Here is a 24,558-nt window from a genome sequence, read left to right as displayed (position 1 = left end):
AAGGTTCATTGGATCTTGATTCAAAAATGAAAATAAGGTATTTTAAAATTTACTGGAAAGTGTTATTATTTGGCATATGATAAAAACTGAGTTCAACTGTTGGTGAATGGTTTACACAAGTTACCCAAAGGCAGCACTAATGTCTGAATGAACTATTTTTTTGAAAAAAATTTCAATGTTTACTTACTAATTTTTGAGAGAGAGAGAGAGAGAGGCAGAGAGACAGAGAATCCCAAGCAGGCTCCCCACTGTCAACCTGGAGCTCAACGTGGGGTCTCCTGGGATGGGGGGGCGCTGGCACTCACAAACCCCGAGATCTTGACCAGAGTTGAAATCAAGGGTCAGACGCTGAACCGACTGAGCCACCCTGGTGCCCCTGAGTGAACTGTTTGGATTCTCAGCCTAGGGTCCAACTTACTACTAGAAGGTATTGACGCAGCACTTGAACTTCTTGATGAGACTTTGAGATCTCTCCATGTTTTTTTGTTTGTTTTGCTGGTGCTAAAGAAAGCATAGTAAATCCTCTTGTTCTTCTGCCTTAAGCTCATGCTTTTCTCTCAAGAAAACAAGATCGCACACTTGCACGTGTACCAGCTTTGGCAACGATTGTGCTAGTTTTGCAACCTTGAACAAAATGGCTTCACCTTTCAGAGCCCAAGTTTCCTCAGCTGTGCAATAATAACTGGCCCCCAGTTTGTTGTGAGGGTGACAGGAGCTAATGTTTAATTTTTTTTTTTTTTTGCCACGAGGTGTGTTTTAATTTCATGAATCATACAAACAATTTGCTATAATATCCCAGGGCAAACTGGAGAATTTGGCAGTCCGGTTGGGGGGCGGGGGGATGGACTCAGAGACCCGCAGGCCGGTGGCATCGGCACGGAGGGCCCGGGTTCACTGTGCAGCTGGTCGCTCGTGTCCATCTTGCAGGTGGCTCTTCTTCCTCCACGACGAGGGTGTCTCAAAGATGACGGGGGTGGGGAATCCTTTAGGTTCTTAGGAAATTTCGCTCCGCTTCTCCTGCTCAATGGTCCCTTTGGTCGGCAGGGTGTTCTTCTCCTGCGTCTCCGTTTTCTTCAGCTTGGTCTTACCCAAGCTGGTGATTTCCCCCATGTCTGGCTTGTCTGCCCTTTTCTTAAAGGGATCCCTGGAGTTCCGCCTCAAGCCCAGTGACTGGTGCTCCCACTCCCGTTGCTGCAGCAAGAGACCTAATTTTTTTTTTTAATGTTTATTTATTGTTGACAGAGAGAGAGAGAGAGACAGAGCATGAGCTGGGCAGGGGCAGAGAGAGAGGGAGACACAGAATCCGAAGCAGGCTCCAGGCTCTGAAGTGTCAGCACAGAGCTCGACTTGGGGCTCGAACTCACAGACCGCGAGATCATTCGAGATCATGACCTGAGCCGAAGTCAGATGCTCGGCTGACTGAGCCACCCAGGCGCCTCGTCATGAACTAATGTTTAAAACAGCACATAGCACAGGGGCACCTGGGTGGCTCAGTCGGTTAAGTGTCTGACTCTTGATTTCAGTTCAGGTCATGATCTCATGGTCATGGGATTGAGCCCTGCATCGGGCTCCACACTCACAGTGTGGAGCCTGCTTGGGATTCTTTCTCTCCCTCCCTCTCACTGTACCCCATCCCCTGCTCGTGCTGTCACTCTCCCTCTCAAAATAAATAAAGAAACTTAAAAACAAAAAGGCACCTGGCACAACTCTTTGCACGAAGTGACAAACTGATGGTGAGTATATTAAAGTTGCCTGGCATGAGAAAATGAGAGAAGAGCCATTTTCTGTCAGAAGTGTACTTACAATGAAGCAAATGCTGTTTACACTTCAGGGCCTCACTAGCAGGGAGTCAAAGGAAGATATTTTGTAGTCACAATAAGATATTTTAACTGCAGTTAGCTAGGATCACTTTGACTTTGCTTTCTATCGCATGCCCTCCCATCAACTGGCATGGGGGCACTGGAGGCATTTTTGGGTTTCAGTGATGGGAAAGTTGAGTCTGGGAATCTGTTTTGTTTGGGTTTATGGGATACATTTGACTCACACTTCTACACAAGTGAGTTACTGCTCGCTACCTGTCTTGGTGTTGGAATGACTTCTAGAAAAAGCAGCTCGCACGGTGATTTGCTTAGGTGCGAGGTCAGAGGTGTGGTCAAGCTGCTGAATGTGTGCATTGTACCCAGCGTCAGAGGCATGTGGCTGGGTACTCAACTCGATGTAACTGGTAGAAAATTCCCCCAAGCCCTACAACTCACATGTTGAAACACTTGATAAAAACCTTCCCAGTACTGACCATAATCTTAAAAATTTATCTGAAGTTATGAGTAAGGAGACGTAACGTCGAAAGAAGCTTCTCTAAACTATCGATATATTTTGAACAAACTTGCTTCTGGAGATACTGAAGTCCATTCTCTCTATGGAAATTATAAAATAATTGTCATACAAAAAGTTGCTCAAAGGGCATGAAGTGCAAAGAACAGTAAAAAAAAAAAAAGGCTAATAGAAGGTGTGTCAGGAAGTTAATAAAGTTACGTTATTTTTCTGGATGTTGACAGTGTTTGTCAGTTTTCAATTCGTTATTTGTTGTGATTTCTTTTCTTATTCCTTGATACACTTGTACTTGTTTTGGGATTCACAAGTTTGCATTTGTTTCTAGAAAGAGCCTTCAAATTGCATAAGCTTCCGAGGCATGCTACCTGAATCTGTCCGTTCGTGAGAATTTCCACCTAGGAACCAGTGACCCAGAAGAACCTTGTTAGACACACCTCAGCTTGAGGCTTTCCTTGGCTTTTAGTTCTGAAGCACCATGAAACTGAGAAACCTGAACCACATAATGGTTGCAGGGATAGGATTTTTAAAAACTTCATTCTATGTAACAGGTGAACATGGGGGGTGGGGGGAAAGAGGGAGGCACACCAAAAACCGGACTCTAAACTACAGAGAACAAACTGAAGGTTGCTGGAGGGTGTTGAGCTAGATGGGTAATGGGCATTGAGGAGGACACTTGTTATGAGCACTGGGTTTTGTAAGGAAGTCATGAATCACTAAATCTTATACCTGAAACTGTATGTTAACTAACTGGAATTTAAGTAAAACTTGGAAGAAAAACAATAAACATTTCCTTCTGCTCTCACATTGCTTTAGTTCCTTTTGGCAAGTTGAGTATTGACTTTGCGTTCCTGAAGAGAAAATGTGGGTTCTTAGTCCCCTTCCTTCCCAGCGTAAACACACAGAAGCCTTTGAATCTGGAGATTCCTGACCACGCATCATAAGATGGCAAAGCGTCCATTAGATAAAGGGACTATGCCGCAGAAGTAAGTTGTGAGAGAGTACAACAGTATAATCATAGTCACTTTATGGGTAAAGAAACGGAGGCAGGAGAAGGTCCACCTGATTTATCAAGGCTACAGTGATTGGGATTAAATCCAACTAACTCCTGGATTAGTGAAACTCTATACCTTGCTGTTACCTTGCTACTGATTCACTTCAAAAACAGGAAGAAAGATTTGCCTCGAGCGTGCTTAGATATTGATGTTTCCTTGGCAACAGGTTTGAAGTTAAAAGCAAAATAGCAATTGAACGGATGCAATTTTGTTATAAAATGATAGGCTGTGAAACAGTCGTCTCAGAAGCTCTCTCCCATCCTTTGTTAATTGAAAAAGAGAGGTTCTTGATGTTGGATGTTGCCATGTAGCAATTATTTTACCAAAATCAGTTTTCTAGGCCCGAAAATCTGAGGCCATTTCCATTTTGAGCCTCCCTCTGCTTTGGCCCTTTTTACTTTCTCGAAGTAAACGAGAGCCATATGTGTAATTAGCACTGAACACCCACCTCCTTGAGATCTAGTCATCAGTACCTGTCTCTAGTTGCAGGGATTCATTACAGTTTTGTTGCAATTAAATACAGACTAGTATGACCATAAGGTATATTATTAATAGAAGACCCATTTTTTTTCTCTAGATACTTTAAATTTCTTGGTTAGGCCAAACCGTTCCAGTAGTACATTCCTTGCATAACTTTGCTGTTTTTTTTTTTTTTTTTTAAGTTTATGTATTTTGAGAGAGAGAGAGAGCACAAGCAGGGGAGGGGCAGAGAGAGAGAGGGAGAGAGAGAATTCCAAGTAGGCTCCATGCTGTTAGCACAGAGCCCGACATGTGGCTTGACCCCAAGAATTACGAGATCATGACCTGAGCTGACATCAAGAGTCAGACACTTAACCAACTGATTCACCAAGGCGCCCCTAATTTTGCTTTTTAAAAACGATGCTTTTCTTGAAATGCTTTGGCTATAGGCCATCCATTTCCTTTGAGAGATGCTGTAATATATAACCCCCCGGAACCTGTAGAAATATTAGTTGCTACAGCTTTGCGAGTCGCAGTGTGGTCTGGACCAACGACATGAGTATCTCTGGAGAGCTGGTTAGAAACCCCAAGACCCACCCCAGATCTGTGGAATCAAAATCTGTAGCTTAAAATCCCCAGGTGGTTTATATGCTCACTGAAAAATGAGATGCACTGTGCTTCACTGCTTGCTCTATTTCCTTGACGACTTACGCGGAAAACTTATTTCAGATATGACCTAGCAGTTCAGTTCCTGGGTCTGGGGTAATAAAGAGTTTGCTCGACCCGAGACTGCCCGTCCCACGTATTGGTTAGGTGCTTTGGGGAAATTTATTTAATTTCCCTAAGGCATAGTTTCTTCTCTATAAAATGCAGACTACGATAGTACCTATTGCATGAAGTTTCTATGGTCACCAAGCGAGAAAATACATATAAATTAATTAAGCCCCATATTCTAATCGCAAATGATAAGCAATAAAGGTTAGCTAGTCTTATTCCTGCTATCAGAAATTAAATTAAATTAAATTTTATTATTATTTTTTTAATGCTTATTTATTTTGAGAGAGAGAGGGAGAGGGAGAGGGTGTGTGTGGGAGCTGGGGAGGAGCAGAGAGAAGGAGAGAAAATCCCAAACAGGCTTCACACAGAGCATGGAGCCTAACATGGGGTTTGATCTCACAAAAGCGAGATCATGAACTGAGCCAAGATGGTGACCTGAGCTGATATCAAGAGTCGGATGCTTAACCTACTGAGCCATCCAGGTGCCCTTAAGTTTCATTTTTTAATTGAGTAGTTGTTTTGTCTTATGGAATCATAACTGATGATTTGGGGAGGGGGAGTTTAGAAAGTATAGAAAATATGAAGCCAAATTTATAGCCCTTTCCAGTAGGTATTCAACTTTTTGACTGACTTTACTCCGACTTCATCTTATTTTTTATATATTTCTTTCTTCATTCCAATTTCCTCAGAGTTTTACATTTCATTCTGTTTACCATAGTATCTTTGTAAGCCACATCAAAATTATTTTATATTGAGGTGTGACATGAAAAGAGGCATCATAATTACAAATTTGTTATCCCACAACTTTCACTCTAAATTGCATTGACAGCCTTGTCTTATTTTTCTTCTCTACCAATTCCTTGCTGTAGTTATATTAGTTAACCTAGTAACCCTGAAAGGCAGGGATGCTTAAAACGATTTTTCAAGGAACGTAGTTGTCCTCACACAACCTTCTTGTTCACCACCCTATCTCCACTATTTGTATCTGACGTATAATGGGTGCATAATACGTTTACTGAGTGGATAATTAGGTACAAATTTATGTCTTAATGTCACTTATAGATTTATATCTTTTCATGTTTGCTATTAAATTCAAACCTGGAATGGGTTTCCATCATCTTTTGACTTGTCCAGTACATAAGACTCAGGTCAAATGCCACCCTCACCAGGAAGTCTTCCTGGACCCTTCAGGCCAGACAGGGGGACTCTGTCTCCTAAAAACTATGGAATTCACTCGTCTTACTCTGTTGGCACTTGAATTCCTCCTTGTAGCTCTCCTCAAATGAGAGCACCAGCTTTAGAATCAAGAAGTCATGGGTCCAATCCTATTTGGGCTACTTACCAGCTATGTGACTTAAGGAAGATTAGTTTCTCTAGGGCTGTTCTCTCACCTGTAAAATGGGGAGAATGGGGTATTGTATTATTACAATAGATACAATAGATAATGTGGATGACTAGCACGTTTCTTGGATATATGGTCACAGTCGTCTTTTTTCCCAAATTAAATTCAGTTACCTTCTCTTGTGGACTCAGCAGGAAATTATTACAGGGCTCTGAGTGAAGTCTTATTCCTGTTACTCTTGAGGCTTCTTTTTGCCTGGGGCTCCCATGGTTGACACAAGCTACCGGGATTGCGTCTATTGATGATTAGTGGTGAATGTAGCTGTGATTAAATGTCTAGGTTTCATGTCTGGATTTCATGACTCGTCAGGGTGGTAGAGGAGGAAGGTAAGAAATATTTCCTGTTACCCAGGGAAGGAGGTACAATACAGGGTCCCTTTTGTTGTTGTTGAGTTTACCCTCTTTTTATTCTATAGCATAACTTTTCTTTTTCTGCAGTTCTTTTCCTAAGAATACATTACGGATGCCAGAATTAATTTCTTTCCAAGTGAATGCTGTGGATATTTTTTTTCCTTTTGTCAGTTTTTAAAATAATCCCGAACTTCTTTGAGCTCTGTGCAGGGACATATTTTCAAGGTTCTGAAATGCAAAACGCATGAGAGTCAAATGAACAAATCTTTGGGTCTCTGAATTCTGAAAACGTGATTAATTAAGCCCATTCTCTTACTAGAGACTATACAAAGGTATCACATGAGATGTGATACATACAGTCTACTATAAAATTGATCTGTATATTTTCAGAAATTTTTCTTACGAATACATATGTAATAAAAGAAGAATGCTTTGAACAACACAAAAGCTGGCACATCACATCAGGGCAGTATGCTAATTTTATATTTCCTATAGGTTTCTAACTATTCTGGTTCTCCCTATGGCGGCTGGGGAGACTTTTGAGATCAAGTCTGATCATCTTGCTTTCCGACTAAAGTCCAACTGGTTCCTTGTCGTCTACAGTATTAAATCTAGTATGAAAGGTTTTGCCGATTCTGGCTTCAAATGACTTCCCCTGCCCTCGTCATGGACTTCCAGAACTCTAGTTGCAACGGGGTTCTTACTGTCACTGCCTATAGGTGGCGCCCTTTCATAGCTGGACCTTTGCATAGGCTCTCTCCTGCCCATCATCTACAACCTGCCCCAATGCCCTTTCCACTTGGAAGCTTCCCTGCATTCCCCCAAACAATTATTCTTGCCTCTTGGGCCCTCTAACAATTTATAGATAACATTTACCTAGCACTTGTTATGCTGGCGAATAATTTTTCCATCACAAATCTCTGATTAGCTTAGGAACAATTTGCAGTGAGGATATTGCCTCTCAGGGCTGTATGAGACACCACATCCAACACTTGGTCTATTGCGTAGAAGATACCCAACACTAACACCCGATATTCGGTGTTAACGGAATAGGCACATTTGTTTTCGTTTCTACTTTTTCGGGAAGACTGTACATTTTGCTTCTCTCAGATTCAATTTAATTTTGTTAATCTTAAATTCATGTAATGAGTATTAATGCAAATTATCCTTCTATCTGTTTATAATGAGTCTTGTAACTTCGAATTCGTTGCTAAAGTACACACAAATTCCCACCGCTATTTACAATTATACGCAGTGGAAAACACATTTAAGACTTTTCTTCCCTGATATGTGAAGGCACATGTCAGTTCCGAGATGCCTCAGGTTGCCTGTGGGCTCCTTTGCCCTTACCGGCATGTCAGTGCAGCCGCCGTTCAGATTCCCTGTTGGTCACTTAACTGATCTTTTTGGTTAGTAAGGGACCAGGACTACCCCCAGAACTCTGTAACCATGGTGATAAGATGCCCTATTTTAACTTTTCAACAGAAAAGATGAGATGCTCTCGCACTCTGTGCCTGTGGTTCCCAGTGGAATTTTCTGGAGCCATTCAAGCAGTTAAGCAATAGAATCAGGCCCCGAACAGATAATTACTTTTTCCCTTTATACTGGTCGCTTTCAAATTAGGAGTGGTGGCTGACAGCACATGCAGTCCATGACCAGCCAAATGTGAGGTCCAAGGTGAGCCCGGAAGGCTTGTCATTCTTATAATACACCAGCTGGGGAAAAGCTCCTCTAAGCCAAGAGGTTTACTTCTTAAATAAAATTGGAGTACTTACCAAAAGAACAACTGTGCGCTTTTGTATGTGTTGCGAAATAAAATTATTACGGAAGATGGACGTGCTTCTTGCGGAAAATCAAAGTGTTCATTTAGACCGTGTTTTCTAATCAGAATTAGTCTTGGACGTAGTCGAAACGGGGCCTAGTGTACCTTTGACATTTGGGGGGCACCGAGGAGGCACAGTGTCCAATATCTTCCCCTTTCTTTAGTCTGAAAATTTAACTTGCCAGAGTTTTTCCCTTTAAATGGTTCCAAGCCATTGTACTATAAATATCTTTGGGAAAGTCATCACAGCAGAGGAAAGGCTGACATTTAGTGGCCTGTGAAATAAGACTGGTTTGTAGCCCTGTTTGTTTGGACTAAAGAGTGTTTTCTAGATCTTTTTAAGCCAACATTCAATCATAAGAAGACATCACATGAGAACCTACGCTACTCTATCACCTTTAAGCACTACGGGATATGGCAAAACTACATTCTCATGAGACAGAAGCTACACTGCCACTGTCCTATTTAAATGGGCCAAGTCCTCTCGAATTTGTCACAGTGTCCATCTCTCCACATGTATTCAGCAATGCTTCTTCAGGTCTTCCTTGCTCATTTACTTTACACCCTTGGCTCCTGTAGGTTAAAGAAAAAACAAACAAACAAACAAAACCAAAAACAGAGTTAGCTTCAGTAATTGTGACAATTCGGAGGCTGATGGCAAGGCGTCCCCTCAGGTGTGCCTTCTTCTCTAAGATACCCTTAAGAACACTAAGACATTTCCATGCCCCTTCTCTTCTGTTGTTCCTGCCTGCTATGGACCGAATGTTGTCTCCCACACCCCTCAAGTTTATGTGTTGAAACTCTAACCTCCAACGTGATGGTGTTTGGAGATGGGACGTTTGGAAGGTGATTAGGTTTACGTGAGGCCCTCATGATGGGATTACTGTCCTTAGAAGAGACCAGAGAGCTAGCTCGCTTTCTCTGCTGTGTGAGGATACAGCAAGAAGGTGCCTGTTGTCTAGAAACCAGGGAGAACGTCTTCACCAAGAGCTCTACCGTGATGGCATCCCAATTTCAGACTTCCAGACTCTAGCACTGTGAGAAATAAATATTTATTGTTTAAGCCATCCGGCCTACGGTATGTTTTTACAGCAGCCTAACTGATTTAGACACGGCTCGCCTTCTCCCCTTGGGCTATGATCAGAAAACATACACACCGCAGAAAACAAAAAAAACCCCGCGTATTTCTGATGTATTTTTCTCAAGCATTTATTCAAAAACTCTTATTATTTATAATGTAGCCTGACTCCACACATACTTACATACATACATACCACACACATACATAAATGTCCCAGCGACATCCTACTTTTACTTGAGGCTGGCTCGAACGGAAAGTTTGAGTTTTCTCAAGTTGTTGAGTGCCCCCTCCATTGGGAACACATTGTGGTTGTACCCAAACAGTGCAGCAAGACTGAGTTGAGACATGGAACTTATTCTGTAAAATTGGTTGGTATGGGAAAAAGTTGCATACTCTATTCCCAAACTTCATTCTCTGTAGGAGTGGCACTGTTTAGTTAAGAGTTACCCGTCATGTGACATACTTTGACTTAATGAAGAGCTTTATGAGGAGATGCTTCAGGACTGGGAGGGGAAAGGTGGGAGACTGTTTTCTTTCTTCCTTGGAAGTCTTTAGAGTCTTATGAGTTTATCAGAGGCCCCTAATTCCTTCTCTGTCCAAATCTCTCACATGTGCAATGCAAGGTTTATCTCATAATTTGCCATCAAGTTTAAAAGGCAGATATCTGTGCAAGAGTTTGTATGCGAACGTCCTCAGAGGCATCCACACTTCAAAATATACCACTCACAATAAGCTATACGTAGCAGCCATGGGGGTACTTTTTAAAAACTAGGCTTCACACCCAGTATGGGCCTTGAACTCACTACCCTGAGATCGAGACCTGAACTGAGATCAAGAGTCAGCATCTGCTCAGCTAACTGAGCCATCCAGGCACCCCCGCCAGTGTCTCTTTAAGAGAATCTGCAGTGGGAGACACGGTGAACTGACAGCTCAGCTGTGGTCCCCTCGGATTCATCCCTGCAAAGACGTGAGGTCACACTTCCCCCAGCTGCTCCCAGCCAATCACTGATCACCGTGGGGATGCCAGAGCCAGCTCACATTTGGTGTGGGGATGCCTCATTGGCTACATGAGATTTTCTTTTTCTCTTTTTAGTGTTTATTTATTTTGAGAGAGAGAGAGAGAGAGAGAGGTAAAGGGAGAGAGAGAGAAAAGAGAGAGAGCTCCGTGTGGAGCTTGATCCCATGAACTGTGAGATCATGACCAGAGCCTAAATCAAGAGTCTGACACTTTACCGGCTGAGCTACCCCGGCAGTGGGTGGTTAAGACTTTCTAAGAATTGTGTTTCTCTCTGAGGCTCTTCCTGCCCGGCCCCTTCTTTCTTCTCTTTCTGCAGAGGGCAGACCTCTATCATGGGCTGAAGGCTCTCCCTGCCTTCTCTTGCTTGTTTCCCTTCAGACATTTCCTCCAATAAATCTCTTGCATCTCTCATCTTGTTTTGGCATCTGTTTCTCAGAGGATCCAAACTGACACACTATAAATGACTGATTATTATTGGCAGAGTCAAGAGGAATTATAGAGAAACATCACAGGAGGACCTGTGTGGGTGTCTTAAAAAGAGCACAAAATTATAAAAATGATAACCTTTCTTATCAGTCAGCATGAATATTATGTCTCCACATAGTGTGAGGATCCAAATAAATTTTAAAACAAGATTCTGGTTATTGTGGGCACCCGGGTGGCTCAGTTGGTTAAGCATCTGACTCTTGATCTCAGCTCAGGTCATGATCTCATGGTTTGTGGGTTTAAACCCTACGGTAGGCTCTGTGTTGACAGCGTGGAGCCTGCTTGGTGTTCTCTCTCTCTCTCTCTCTCTCTCTCTCTCCTCCTCCTCCTCCTCTTCCTCTGGCTCTCTCTCTTTCAAAATAAAAAAATAAACTTAAAAAAAAAAAAAAAGATTCTGGTTACTGCTCTTTGGGAGTTGTAGTGGAGATCAAATCTAGTAGAGACCAGACATTCACTCATTAAATAATAACAGTAGATAATGCAATACACAGAAAAGGTTTTAGTGATGGATTGTCAATTGTTAAGTTTATTTTTAAAAAAAAAATTTTTTTTTTCAACGTTTATTTATTTTTGGGACAGAGAGAGACAGAGCACGAACGGGGGAGGGGCAGAGAGAGTGGGAGACACAGAATCGGAAACAGGCTCCAGGCTCCGAGCCATCAGCCCAGAGCCCGACGCGGGGCTCGAACTCACGGACCGCGAGATCGTGACCTGGCTGAAGTCGGACGCTTAACCGACTGCGCCACCCAGGCGCCCCAATTGTTAAGTTTAATAAATGCTTTGAGTGCAGAAACAGGAGGGAGAGGACACTTGGAATTTTAGAACTTTTGGGGAACATTTAAGATAGACTTCCTTTCTAAATGCTGGATCTCATAAGTGGATAAGAGCTGGTTGCTTCCCTTATGGGGAAGTGATAATGTAGAAGGATGAAAGAGAGTGGTTATATGAATATTGGGACAGACAGTCATCAAGCAATACCCTTAGAGCTGTGTTTCTCCAATGGGGTCTCAAGACCTCCGAGAAATCGTAAGAATCTATAACAAATTGAAAAATATGCTCCCCCCTCCCCCATTTTGACGCTAATCTAAGAAATTAGTATTTGCATACACTTGAGATCCCCTGGATCACCTTCTAAATGAGGGCTGTCTCCATTTCTTTGCTTCTGTTTGTGTTCATAATTATGCTGGCCCCCAACAGTACCGTTTCAATCATCACAGACTGAGAAAAAACAGAAGCAGACTTCTATGTAAATGAAGCACTCTTGTCAAGGCCAAGTAGCCTCATTTGGGCACTGAAGAACCCATCATTTCGCAGAACAGTAGTTTGAGTAGAGAGGAGTGGTGACAAATGACAAAACTGAGCCATCACCTAGCACAGGACAATATATATATATATATCACAAACTCAAAGCCATCATGTACTAATAGATGAGATGTGGCAACTTAGATTGAGTAAAATGATTTTAATTTTCGAATTAAATTGATGTGTAAATTTGAATTTAGCGCTTTTTAGTGTTTAAGATAGAATTTGTAAGTTTGATGTGGCCTTATGATATAAAGTGTATGAGCTTAAGGAATCTATACTTAGCTGTTTTTTTTTTTTTTAAATGTTTATTTATTTATTTTTGAGAGAGAGAAAGAGAGAATCTCAAGCAGGCTCCACACTTAGCACAGACCCCGATTTGGGGCTCAAACTCACGAACCGTGAAATCATGACCTGAACCGGAAATCAAGAGTCGGATGCCTAAGGACAAAGTCACCCAGGTGTCCCTACACTTAATTTTATGTACAAAGTGATTCACCTGTGAGTATGCCCAGCTCTTCTCCTGTCCACCCCCAAAAGGGAAAACTATTTGGTCCTGCTCCCTACCCTTCCCTACACTCCAGAGGAGGGTCTGCTTCTGAGCAGATACCTGGCAAAGGACACCAAGATGGGGGAAGCCCCGCTGGCATGGGGGATACCAGCAGCCACGTGGGTATAAGAAGAGCCCAAGTTTGCTATTAGCATCTACTTAATCCTTGAGCTGGGTGCTTCCTCAGCCATAGGAGGGGTCTTCAACAGGAACTCTGCGGTGAAAAGAAAAGGGCCGAGATTCTTGGTAGGAGAAGCAAAGTGCGCAGAATAAGGAGTAGAGAAAGAAAAAAGTTGATAGGTTTGAGGGAGTAGAAAGGGAGTTTTAGGAGACCATGTTAAGAAAGAACATGTAGAGAAATTTGAAGAGGCTAGAAAGTTTGGAAGCATGTCAGAGAAATTTTTCTGGGGGTTATAGAGAAGATTCCCTCAGTGTTTCTCCTGGAGTCACAGGTAAAGACTGGACTCCCGTCAGAACTGTTTGTGTTTAAGGACACGTGGGAGTCCTCAGGGGTGGATCTTTTGAAAGTCCTGTCTTGAGAGCTGCTGATATCCTGGCTCCTCCAATTATGGACCAATTAGGTTAAACTCAAGGATATCTCTCAAGGACAGACATTACATTTCAAGGGAGGTATTGGGAAAGGAAATGTTCTTTCAAGTTAAAAGGCACCCAGCCCTCATCCAAAGTCTCAGTTGCTATTATCTTCTGAAGTAGAGGAATTAGCATTTGATTTCTCTTCTGCCTTGCCTTGGGGTGGGCAGGGTGGAGCTTACCAGAAAGAAAAAGGGATACATCAGTCTGCTCAAGCTTCATAAATTCTTTAGGGTCACGATTCTCCCACTGCATTAGCTAAATGGGACTTCATGGTAGTGCTGGGCTGCAAGAAGAAACCTATGCCAGAGAAGACACCCAGCCACCAGGTAAAGTGCGATTAGCCGAGCATATAAAATATAATTCGTGTCCTGTCGATCATACATCTCAAATAGCTCTTGCAGCTGGCCCATTCCTCTCCATCTCCACCCCTTTCATCCCTCTCCGTTGTTAGAATAGTTTTTAACTGGAATCGTGCTTCCAGGAGGCGTCTTTTCCTCCATTTGTTTATATCCACTCACTGAGCTTGTCTATTCCGTGCTGTCATTGGCGGCTCACTCTTTAGACCCTGCCGTGAGGCCCCACAGCCTCTGCCTCTGCCCAATTTATAGCCTAGTGGGGACAGAGACGTTAAGCGGGTAATCATTCAATACTGAGTGTGTTGGGCTTCTGGGATCTCATTACAGAGGAAAGGAAAGTCTGGGAGTGCAGAGAAAAGCTTCCGGAGGAGCCCAGAGGGTCTTTAATCTGAGGCCAGAAGGTTGAGGAGGAATTCACCAAGCAGAGGGCAAGCCGAGGGGTGTTGGCTCAAGAATGCCCCAAGTGGAACACCGGGAGAGGCTGAATGATGCCCAGGAAAAAGGAAAAGACTAGCATTTAGGGGCCAGGTAGGTTAGGTAAGTTAGCCTTCAGGCTCAGCTCTAGAAGGGCCCTGTAAAAAAAAGTGAAAATTTGGTTTTTTATTCTAAGGGCTGTTGGAAGGCACTTGAGGTTTTTTAATCCAAAAGTGGTAAGATTGGCTGCAGAGTGGGCAATTCATTGTACAGCATAGCTAATCTTTTTAGAGTGCAAGGTGATTAACGTCATTCCTGTTTTAGTAAAAGTTTTGGTGACATTTTATTTTATTTTATTTTATTTTTTATTTTTTTTTTAATGTTTATTTTTGAGATAGAGAGACAGAGCATGAACAGGGGAGGGGCAGAAAGAGAGGGAGACACAGAACCTGAAATGGGCTCCAGGCTCTGAGCTGTCAGCACAGAGCCTGACGCGGGGCTCCAACCCACAAACCATGAGATCATGACCTGAGCCGAAGTCGGACACCTAACAGACTGAGCCACCCAGGCACCCCTATTTTATTTTTTAATTAAAATTTTAAAAAATGTTTATTTTTGAAAGAAGGAGAGAGGGAGACAGAGCCTGAGTAGGGGAGGAGCAGAGAGAGGGAGACACAGAATCCGAAGCAGGCTCCAGGCTCTGAGCCGTCAGCACAGAGCCCGATGTGGGGTTTGAACTTACGAACTGCGAGATCATGACCTGAGCCGAAGTCAGACACTCAGCCGACCGAGCCACGCAGGCGCCCCTTTAGTGACTTCTTAATGCCATCAGAATGACATCTAAATTTTTAATAAGGTTTGCCAGGCTTCCTGCTACTTTTCCAGGCTCATCTTCGATTCCTTGCTCCTGAAGGGCAATAGAATCTGCCACCCCAGAATGTGCCTCTTTGGCATGAAGATCATTTTGAACTAAAGACAGTCAAGGCCCCTTAACTGCCTGAAAGGATTTAGATAATGATTTTAATTGGAAATGGGATGAAGTCAGAGGTCGAGCATCAAAAGTTGAGAACTCAAAGGAAACTGAGATGGAAAGTTTGCCTTAGGCTTTTGAATTCCCTTTAAAATGTAACATGGTTACCTTATAATTTACTTGTAATCATATTGGCTCGAACTTGAAGGGAGAGATACCGGAGGCACAGAATCTGTAAGATGTCATAACCAAAACTGGGCATCATTTTCCTCGAAACCGATTTTAGTCAAAGAGTTCTGGTGTTTAAGATTTTTAAAATCTAATTTTAAGAATGCTATACAGGTTATATTCAGGCACTTGATGTTTTTGTAGATCTTAAAACACTCCCAAGGGTTAAGAAAATGCACGGCTTATCCTTATCTCTTACCTTGTACTGCCATCCTGTGGCCATTTCATTTTCTAGTTTACAAATCCATTTGCACAACCTTATTTTCTGCCCTCATTCCAGATTATGTTTTCAGATTTTATCAGTTCTCAACCAACATAGATACGCTACAATGTTAGTAGTATAATATTTAGTAGTGTTTTGCATTTTGCAACAGTAAGATGTCCCATCATGCAGCAATATATACTATCATGCAATTTTAATTCTGAGTGAGCTTCCATTCAATATTTTCTAGAGAGCTTTCCTCAAATTTCTTTTCATCCTTCCTTCCTGATCTGGCCTTTCAATGGATGCTTAGGCAGTAGCAATTTATTGTCTCAAAGACTGACTCCCTGGGTTGCCTCTCTCTATTTGAAATACTTACAGATACTTTCCATTGGAACCCGGCTTTGGATTTCCTTCCCTGGATCTCCCCTCATCTGACTTTATAGACTTCTAAGTCCCAATTCCCTCACTGGTGAGATGACAGGTCTAAGCGGGATCAGGCATGGCATGTACCACAGAATGTGCTCATGTTCTTCTGGCTTGTGACCATCACATTCTGCTTCTCTGTGGAGAAGTGGGGGGGGGGGGTGTGGAGGCTGAAGGGTGCAAAGGGCAACTGCTGTCCCAGGGGTTCTTTGTCTAGAAGTAGATTTGGCCTATCCAACCAGGAGACGGATGGCACACCCATTCCATGAGAGCAAATTTTGTTCATGCTGTCTACCCAAGACCATTAAGACCTAGAGTCTAGCCCAGTAGGAGATAAGTCTGAGAAATAACAATGATAATGGCTAATATATGGAGCTTTCATTTATACCCCGAGTCTTGTTCTAAGCACCTTATATGCATTACCTCATGTTTTAAGCAGTCTTGTGAGTAGAGGCCACTAGCATTCTTATTTTACCAATTAAAAACCCCAAGTCTTAGAGGGGTGATGTTCCTGTCAAAGGCAAAGAAAAAAGAGAAACTGTGGGGGGCTGGTTTGTGATTTTAATTAGGGGAATTAAGGAGCCCTCATTAAGGAGATACTTGAGTAAAGACCAAATGAGGCAGAGGAACCAGCCAGCCAGGCAATTTTCTCATGACCAAGTGTATCAGGTTGAAGGAATAATCAGTGCAAAGGCCCTGAGGCAGATCTGATGGGTTAGTGAAAAATTAAGGAGACCAGTGTAGCTGGAGCAACAGAATTAAAAAAATAATGTTTCCTTATTTTGAGAGAGAGAGAGGAAGAGAGAGAGAGAGAGAGAGGGCACATGAGTGAGCGTATCCTGCACAATCTGGGGAGGGGCAGAGAGAGAGAGGGAGAGAGAATCCTGATGTGGGGCTTGAACTCAAGAACCGTGAGATAATGACCTGAGTCAAAATCAAGAGTCAGATGCTTAACTGACTAGGCCACCAGGTGCCCCTAGAATAACAGAATTTGCCAAGGGATCACATATAGGGTGAAAGAGAGAAGCATCAAGACAGATGCCATGTTCTTTGCCTAAGCAACAGTCAGGATGTAATGTTCATTTACTGAGATGGGAATAATGGAGGGAGGTGCAAGTGTGGGGCTAGGGTAGGTTGATGGAGGCAGGGTAGTTGATGAGGGCAAGGTCAAGACCTCAGTTTTGGACAGTTGCCTTTGAGATGACAATTAAACGTCCGTGGTAAGATGTTGAGGAGGGCTTTATTTTATTTTATTTTATTTTTTGAATTATTTATGTATTTATTTTTGAGACAGAGAGAGAAGGTAAGTGGGAGAGGTGCAGAGAGAGGAGGACAGAGGATCCCAAGTGGGCTCTTCGCTAACAGCACACAGTTGGATGTGGGGCTTGAACTCACAGACCGGAAGATCGGGACCTGAGCCGAAGTTGGTTGCTCAACCGACTGAGCCAAGGTGCCCCGAGGACGCCTTTGGATATGAAAACCTGGAGTTCAGGAGAAAGATCCAGGCTGAAATGGAAATCAGCAGTAGCTGGTATTGAAAACCACGAGACTGGGGCACCTGGGTGGCTCAGTCGGTTGGGCGTCCGACTTCGGCTCAGGTCATGATCTCGCGGTTCGTGAGTTCGAGCCCCGCGTCGGGCTCTGTGCTGACAGCTCAGAGCCTGGAGCCTGTTTCGGATTCTGTGTCTCCCTCTCTCTGACCCTCCCCTGTTCATGCTCTATTTCTCTCTGTCTCAAAAATAAATAAACGTTAAAAAAAAAAAAGAAAAGAAAAGAAAACCACGAGACTGAAAGAGATGGTCAGATAAGTGAGTTTAGTGAGAAAAGAGAAGGGACCAACGCTCAGATGTCAGAGAGATGAGTAAGCATTCCTAAAATGGTAGCTGCTGGCGTTATTATCATAATTTCCCCCAGATTTCCTTATTTGAGGGCCACCCCTCACTCCAGCTCTCTGGTTCTCCAGTAAGGGGCCATTTGGAAAAATCCCACCTTGTGTCTTTCAGTTTCTCTCCAGGACACCACTTCCATTGTAAACACTGCTTCTGGCTGTGGCCACCCACGTGGGACACACTGCCTTATCCTGACAACGCCTCCCATTCCAGCTAAAATCAAGGTACCTTGCTGCTTTTAGTACCTGGCTGTCTACTGGGGAGAGTCCCTGCCATCCCCCTGCCTGTCCTGACGCCATCAGCCCTCTGCCCACCCTCCGTCCTCGGGAGCAGTCCGTCATCTCACCTTCAGGGTCTGGGGTATCTGGTCTCGATCTGACAGCTTCTTCCTCACTCTGTACAGGGAACAAGTCCCACAGAGTTCACATTGCTTTCTCCTTTTACCATCGAGACTCTTTCTCTCCCTCACATTTAAATTTTTTTTTTTTAACGTTTATTTTTGAGACAGGGAGAGACAGAGCATGAACAGGGGAGGGTCAGAGAGAGGGAGACACAGAATCTGAAACAGGTTCCAGGCTCTGAGCTGTCAGCACAGCCCGACGCGGGGCTCGAACTCACAGACCACGAGATCATGACCTGAGCCGAAGTCGGCCGCTTAACTGACTGAGCCACCCAGGTGCCCCTCTCACATTTAAATTCATATTGATTTTCCCTAAAGATTTGGACTCTCTGGTTTGGAAAACCTCACTACATGTTTCTATTTTTTTAACTTAAAAAAATTAGAAAAAAAATTTCACGCTTATTTATTTTGAGAGAGAGAGAGAGAGAGAATGAGTCAGGGAGGGGCAGAAAGAGAGAGGGAGAGAGAGAGAATCCCAAGCAGGCTCTGCACTGTCGGGACAGAGCCCGACAGATATCACAAATTGTGAGATCAAGACCTGAGCTGAAGTCAAGAGTTGGACACTTAACCAACTGATTCACCCAGGCGTCCCTTTTTAACTTTTTAAAAAAATATATTTTTTATTGAAGTACAATGAAGATAAAGTGTTATATTCTCCTCCTGTGCATGACATAATGATTCAACAATTCTGTACATCACTCAGAGCTCATCGAGGTACGTGTGCTCTTAATTAATCCCTTTTATTTATTTCCCCCACCCACTTTTGTCTTCATTTTTAACTCTGAATTGTAACATCATATCTCGTACAATGTAAATAATATTAATAAAATGGATACTTTGTACCCACCACCCAACTTAAGAAAAAAACATTCTGGTGACTCAGATGTCCCTTGTGCCCCTCCTTTTTTTTTTTTTTTTTTTTTTTTTTAATGTTTATTTATTTTTGAGACAGGGAGAGACAGAGCATGAACAGGGGAGGGTCAGAGAGAGGGAGACACAGAATCTGAAACAGGCTCCAGGCTCTGAGCTGTCAGCACAGAGCCCGATGCGGGGCTCGAACTCACGGACTGTGAGATCACGACCTGAGCTGAAGTCGGCCGCTTAACCGACTGAGCCACCCAGGCGCCTTGTGGCCCTCCTTAATGCTGCCCTTTCTCCTCCCCACTTGGGGAAACTTGTGCAAGATATTCCCTTGCTCATCTTTATAACGATGTGGGATAAGGGGTTTCTTCTAGGAATTAACACCTTCTACCGTTAGCGAAGATCTGGAAGGGACTGTGGGAAAGATGGAGGAAAAACCACTAACCAGCCTTCTGAAGCTGCGTGCGGATGGGCCAGCCAGCGTCTCAAGGAGAAGCTAAGAATCCGGGCCACCGAGCGGGGCTGCAAAGAGGCAGCTGCAGGAGACGGTGGGAAGGGACGGCCTCTGCGAGGTGGTCCCTCTTCCAGTCCGCTGCCATCAGCCTGCAGTTGGCCGAAGGGCCAGCAGTGGATAGAAGGGCTGACAGCTGCGGAGAGGAGAGGAGGGTAAGTAGGAACCCAGCACCATCGCCGCTTTTGACTGCACTGCCTTCCAAGGAAACGGGCTGCTGCTCCCCTTCTGCCTCCAGTATCTTATTTAAGTTCCTCTTTTGGTCAGGTTTGACCTCCAACCACATAGGGAAGGGAACTCTGGGATTTGTAGTTTCTAGCTTAGCCAGACTGGCAATGAAATACACCAGCGCTGCTGCCTATGAGTGAATCCTAACACTCAGTATTGTTGAGTTTGGGCCGCACTTTATTATCACGAACCATGCAGCTTAGTTTTTTCTACGACTTGCTTTTGTCTTTTTGTTGGGGTTGTTAGCTTTGGTTTTTGAGATTCCATCCTGCTGATCCGTTTGCTTTTAACTACTATAGACAGAATTCCAAAGTATGAAAATATGTATGTATTTTATGTATCCATTTCAGTAGAATTAGATATTTGGGTTTTTTCTTTTCAGATTTTGCTTCTATGAACAATGTTTCTATGACTATTATATATGTGTCCTTATCTGTAAAAGTTCCTGTAGCACATATACCCAGGAGAGACACTGTGAGGTATAGAATATGTTACGTGCAGCTTTATTACATAGTGTCAAACTGTTTTCCACGCGGATTGTGCTCCCACTGGCAGTGTGAGTGTTTCTGTTGCTAAACATCTTCATTATGAAGACACTTGACATTGTCAGATATTTTAAAATTTGCAAAAGCAAGGAGGCATAAAATGGCATCTGATTTTGATTTCAATTTTTTTTGACTTAATTATGAATGCGACTGGACATCTTTTACGTATTTTTTCACCGTTAGCATTTCCTCTTTTATGAAATAACTGGTCTATCTTTTGTTCTGGTTCTTTTCCTTAGAAGAGTTCTTCAGCAATTCTGGATAACAATCTTTTATTGATTGTTTATATTGCAAATATTCTTTCTCAATTTGTGGCTTGTGGTCAGTTTGAGTCATTTCTGCTTTGCTGCTCTATTTTATTGACCTACCCCTGTTCCATTTCTACACTGGATTGTCTGGTCATGTTCTTTCTAGTGTCTTTTGATGAACTCCTGGGAAGCCCAAATTTTAGTGTGGTAAATGTGGCCTTCCTCCCCAACTGCTTGGTGATTTGGGGTCTTGCATAAGGAATCCTTCTTTTCTTCCATATTGTAAAATATTCTATATTGCCTTCTAAAGTTATTCTGGTTTTGCCTTTTGCAAAGTGTTTAATTTCCCACAGATAATGTGATACATACTCCTTTATAATTGAGCTTCCATATATGCATGAGTTTGTTTCTGGCCTCTGGTCTGTTCCATTGGTCCTGACCTGTGCCAGGACAAGTGTCCCCATCTTGTTCTTCTTTAGCATTGCCTTGGCTTTTCTTATCTTATCTAAAAAAGCCATTTGCGTTTCTGCATAAATTTAAAAATCAGCTTGTCAAGTTCCCCCAGAAACCTCTGTAGTGATTTGTGTAGAATCAGGGGACAACTGAACTCTTTACGAACTGCTCTGCCATCTCCTGCCTCCTCTTTCCTTTCAACGTGACCAGTGCTGCTGTGTCCTTTGTCGAGGACTTCCTGGTGGGTGGAGTGTCTGCGGCCACCTCCAAGACCCCTCGGTAGCACCCATCGAACGGATCAAGCTGCTGCTGCAGGTGCAACATGCCAGCAAGCAAATCACCGCAGATAAGCACTACACGGGCATTAGAGAGTGTGTGGTTCCTATCTCCAAGGAGCAGGGAGTCCTGTCCTTCTGGTGTGGCAACTTGGCTGGCCAATATCATCGGATACTTCCCCACTCAGGCTCTTACCTTTGCCTTTCAAGTTAAATACAAGCAGATCTTCCTGGGTGGTGTGGACAAGAGAACCCAGTTTTGGTGTTACTTTGCAGGGAATCGGGTCAGGTGGCGCCTCTGGGGCCACGTCTCTGTGTTTTGTGTCTCCTCTTGATTTTGCCCATACCCTTCTAGCAGCTGACGTGGGCAAAGCTGGAGCTGAAAGGGAATTCAGGGGCCTCCGTGACTGCCTGGTTAAGAACTACAAATCTGATGGGATTAAGGTCCTGTAGAAAGGCTTTAATGTTTCTGCGCAGGGTAACCTCGTCTACTGAGCTGCCTACTTCAGTATCTGACACTGCAAAGGGAATGCATCCAGATCCCAAGAGTACGCACATCTCCATCAGCTGGATGATCGCACAATCCGTCACAGAGGTTGCTGTGTTGACTTTCTATCCGGTTGACACTCTTTGTCGCCGTGTGATGGTACAGTCAGGGCGCAAAGGAACTGATATCATGTACACAGGCATGCTTGACTGCCGGAGGAATACTGCTCATGATGAAGGAGCCAAAGCTTTTCTCAAGGGGGCTTTGTGCAATGTTCGCAGAGGCCTGGGTGGTGCTTTTGTGCTTGTCTTGCATGATGAAATCGAGAAGTTCACGTGAGTTATTTCCTGGCATTTTCACCCTGTGAACAGGTGTGTTGTAGCATATAACATATCTTGAGCATTCTTGACAGACTGTTGGGTATCTATTTATCAATGGCAACCATTGACTGGTTGGAAATGGGAAGCAATACTATTCATCTGACCAGTCTTCTCCTAAAGCCATTTCCGTGATGATGGGACTCAACTGTCGTTTTTTCGGTCACTCCTGAAAACAATTTGAAGAAATAAAAAAAAAAAAATCCGAAAGAAAAAAAGAGAAGTCTTTACAGACTGCTAATCTGTTCCCGCTGAATCTGTTCTTCTGCTCATGAGCTCATGGCTGCCATCTGAAGACTCTCTCACCTTTCTTGGCACCTAGTTTTGGCCGTGTGTGGCAGAGTACTTGCAAACTGATTGCCATTATTTCCTTCCCTGTATCCACATGTCACTTTGCTGCTGTCCTTTCAAGAAGCAGAATATGCCTCCTCCTTTGGAATATGAGCTGGCGTTATCACTTGTTTGCCTAATAGATTGCAGTGGGTAAGATACCGTGCCAATTCTGAGCCTCGGTCTCAACCAGACTTTTGCACCATGGCTCTCTCCTGGAATTGTGCCACCGTCTGTGAACAGCCCCGGGTGAGTCTGCTGGATGGTGAGAGACACATGCACGGTTAGTCACCTCATAGCCAGGCTTTGCTGTATACTAACTTTGACCTCAAGCAAGGTGCCTGAGGCACCTCATCTCTAAAATGAGGATCATAATAATATCCACCAAACAGTGTTGTTGTAAGGATTAAGTGAGCTAACATAAAGTAAAGCATTTAGTGGGGCACCTGGGTGACTCAGTGGGTTAAGCATACTCCTCTTGATTTCGGCTCAGGTCATGATCCCGGGGCTGTGGAATTGAGCCCCGTGTTGTGACCTCTCTCTCTTAAATAAATAAACTTAAAAAAAAAAAAAAAAAGTAAAGCACTTAGAAGGGAGCCTGGCACATAATAAACTCTTTGAGGGTCAGTTATTACCATTATAGTGCAAAAGATTGCACATTTTGGGCTCATATGGAGAAAAACACATTTATTTGCCCAGAACATCGAGTGTGTGCTTAGTTGGGAAGAAATGGCTGGGAAGGCAGGGAGGAGCAAGTTTGTAAGTAGCCTTGAATGCCTGCCTCAGATATACGGATTTTTATTCTACAGATATTAGGGAGCCATTGCAAGTTGTGAGCATTTAAGAAACGTGATGAATGTATTCAACTATTTAGATAAGTTCTCACATTCATATTAAATGGTCCCCCATAATTTTTTCAGTCTCTCTAACTAAAGACTGATTGGAGATACACTTGATGGCAAGGAATCCTAAAATGGTCATTTATTTTGGGATGGAGTAGTTGGATGGGTTTGCTTATGTTCACACGGTTGGGTGGCTGTTGCTTTTGCAATGAAAGCAAAAGAATCTGTGGTACAGTTTATGTTTGAGAATCGGGCAACTTAGACCTAGCCATTAAGCAGTGTTGAAGACGTAACCTCCTTGGTTATAGCCAGGGCTGTGACAAATAGTCAATATGTTTGTATACATCTTCAACAGATATTTATTCTACTTGGGTTTTATGCTAAAAAGGAAATAGGCAAATAGAAGACATGATCTTCACTGTTTGAAGTTTATAGTCCATTGAGCAATAAAGACCAATAAATAGCACCTGTATGGTAGATCATGGTAAATGCTACACAATGAGAGCATCCATTGGATATTTGGATTTAGAGAGATATGAGAGCTGAGATCTGATGATGGATGATTCAGAATTTGCCAAAGAAGAGGAGGCTGGGGGTTTCAGACAGCGGGAACAGAATGGATAGAGACCTAGAGCAAGAGAAAACCATGGAGAATGTTTTGTAATATGTATATACGGGGGCAATATCATTGGCCGTTACTAATATTCTCACTTCTTCTTGAAGTTATATTATGGAACAGGATAATGAAACCAGGTGGGCTGCATGAAGCCTGCAGGCTGTGGGTTGCTTATCAATGTATTAGATTCTTACTTAACTCTCCTTCCGTAGGGGAAACACACCTAAGAAATAAATCACTAAGAACCTAAATAGGTAGTGTGGGGGCACAGGACAGACTGCCCCCAAATGTGCCACATAGTGATTATTTGAATTAAAGTTACTTAAGAAACGGCCAGTGTAAGAACACTCTGACCCCCTCCTGCTATTGCTCCAAAAAGCAGGAAATAAATCTCCTGTGGGAAACATGCCCTCCCTGCACCAGGAGATAGAGGGACATCCATTTTGTCAGAGACAAAGAAATTCAGAGCCAAAGAAGCCTATCTAAACAAATCCTGTTACTATTCTAGCCTCCAGCCCAAATTTTATTTAGAACTCCTTACGAAGCTCTTGAATATAAATTTTCTTTGTTCTGTCAATTCCTCACAGATTAAAAAAAATTTTTTTAACTTTTATTTATTTTGAGAGAGAGAGACAGAGACAGAATGTGAGCAGGTTGGGGCAGAGAGAGAGAGGGA

General features: G+C 43.2%; 1 pseudogene; it reads left to right on the top strand.

Annotated features, from left to right (window-relative positions):
• Positions 1 to 19,438: 19,438 nt before the first annotated feature.
• LOC123596420 lies at positions 19,439 to 22,859 on the top strand (annotated as a pseudogene).
• Positions 22,860 to 24,558: the final 1,699 nt, after the last annotated feature.

This window comes from Leopardus geoffroyi, chromosome B1 (assembly GCF_018350155.1).
Source record: "Leopardus geoffroyi isolate Oge1 chromosome B1, O.geoffroyi_Oge1_pat1.0, whole genome shotgun sequence".
Classification (NCBI taxonomy): domain Eukaryota; kingdom Metazoa; phylum Chordata; class Mammalia; order Carnivora; family Felidae; genus Leopardus; species Leopardus geoffroyi.
Note: the sequence above shows the minus strand (reverse complement) of the source record. Positions and strands in the feature narration are given on the sequence as shown.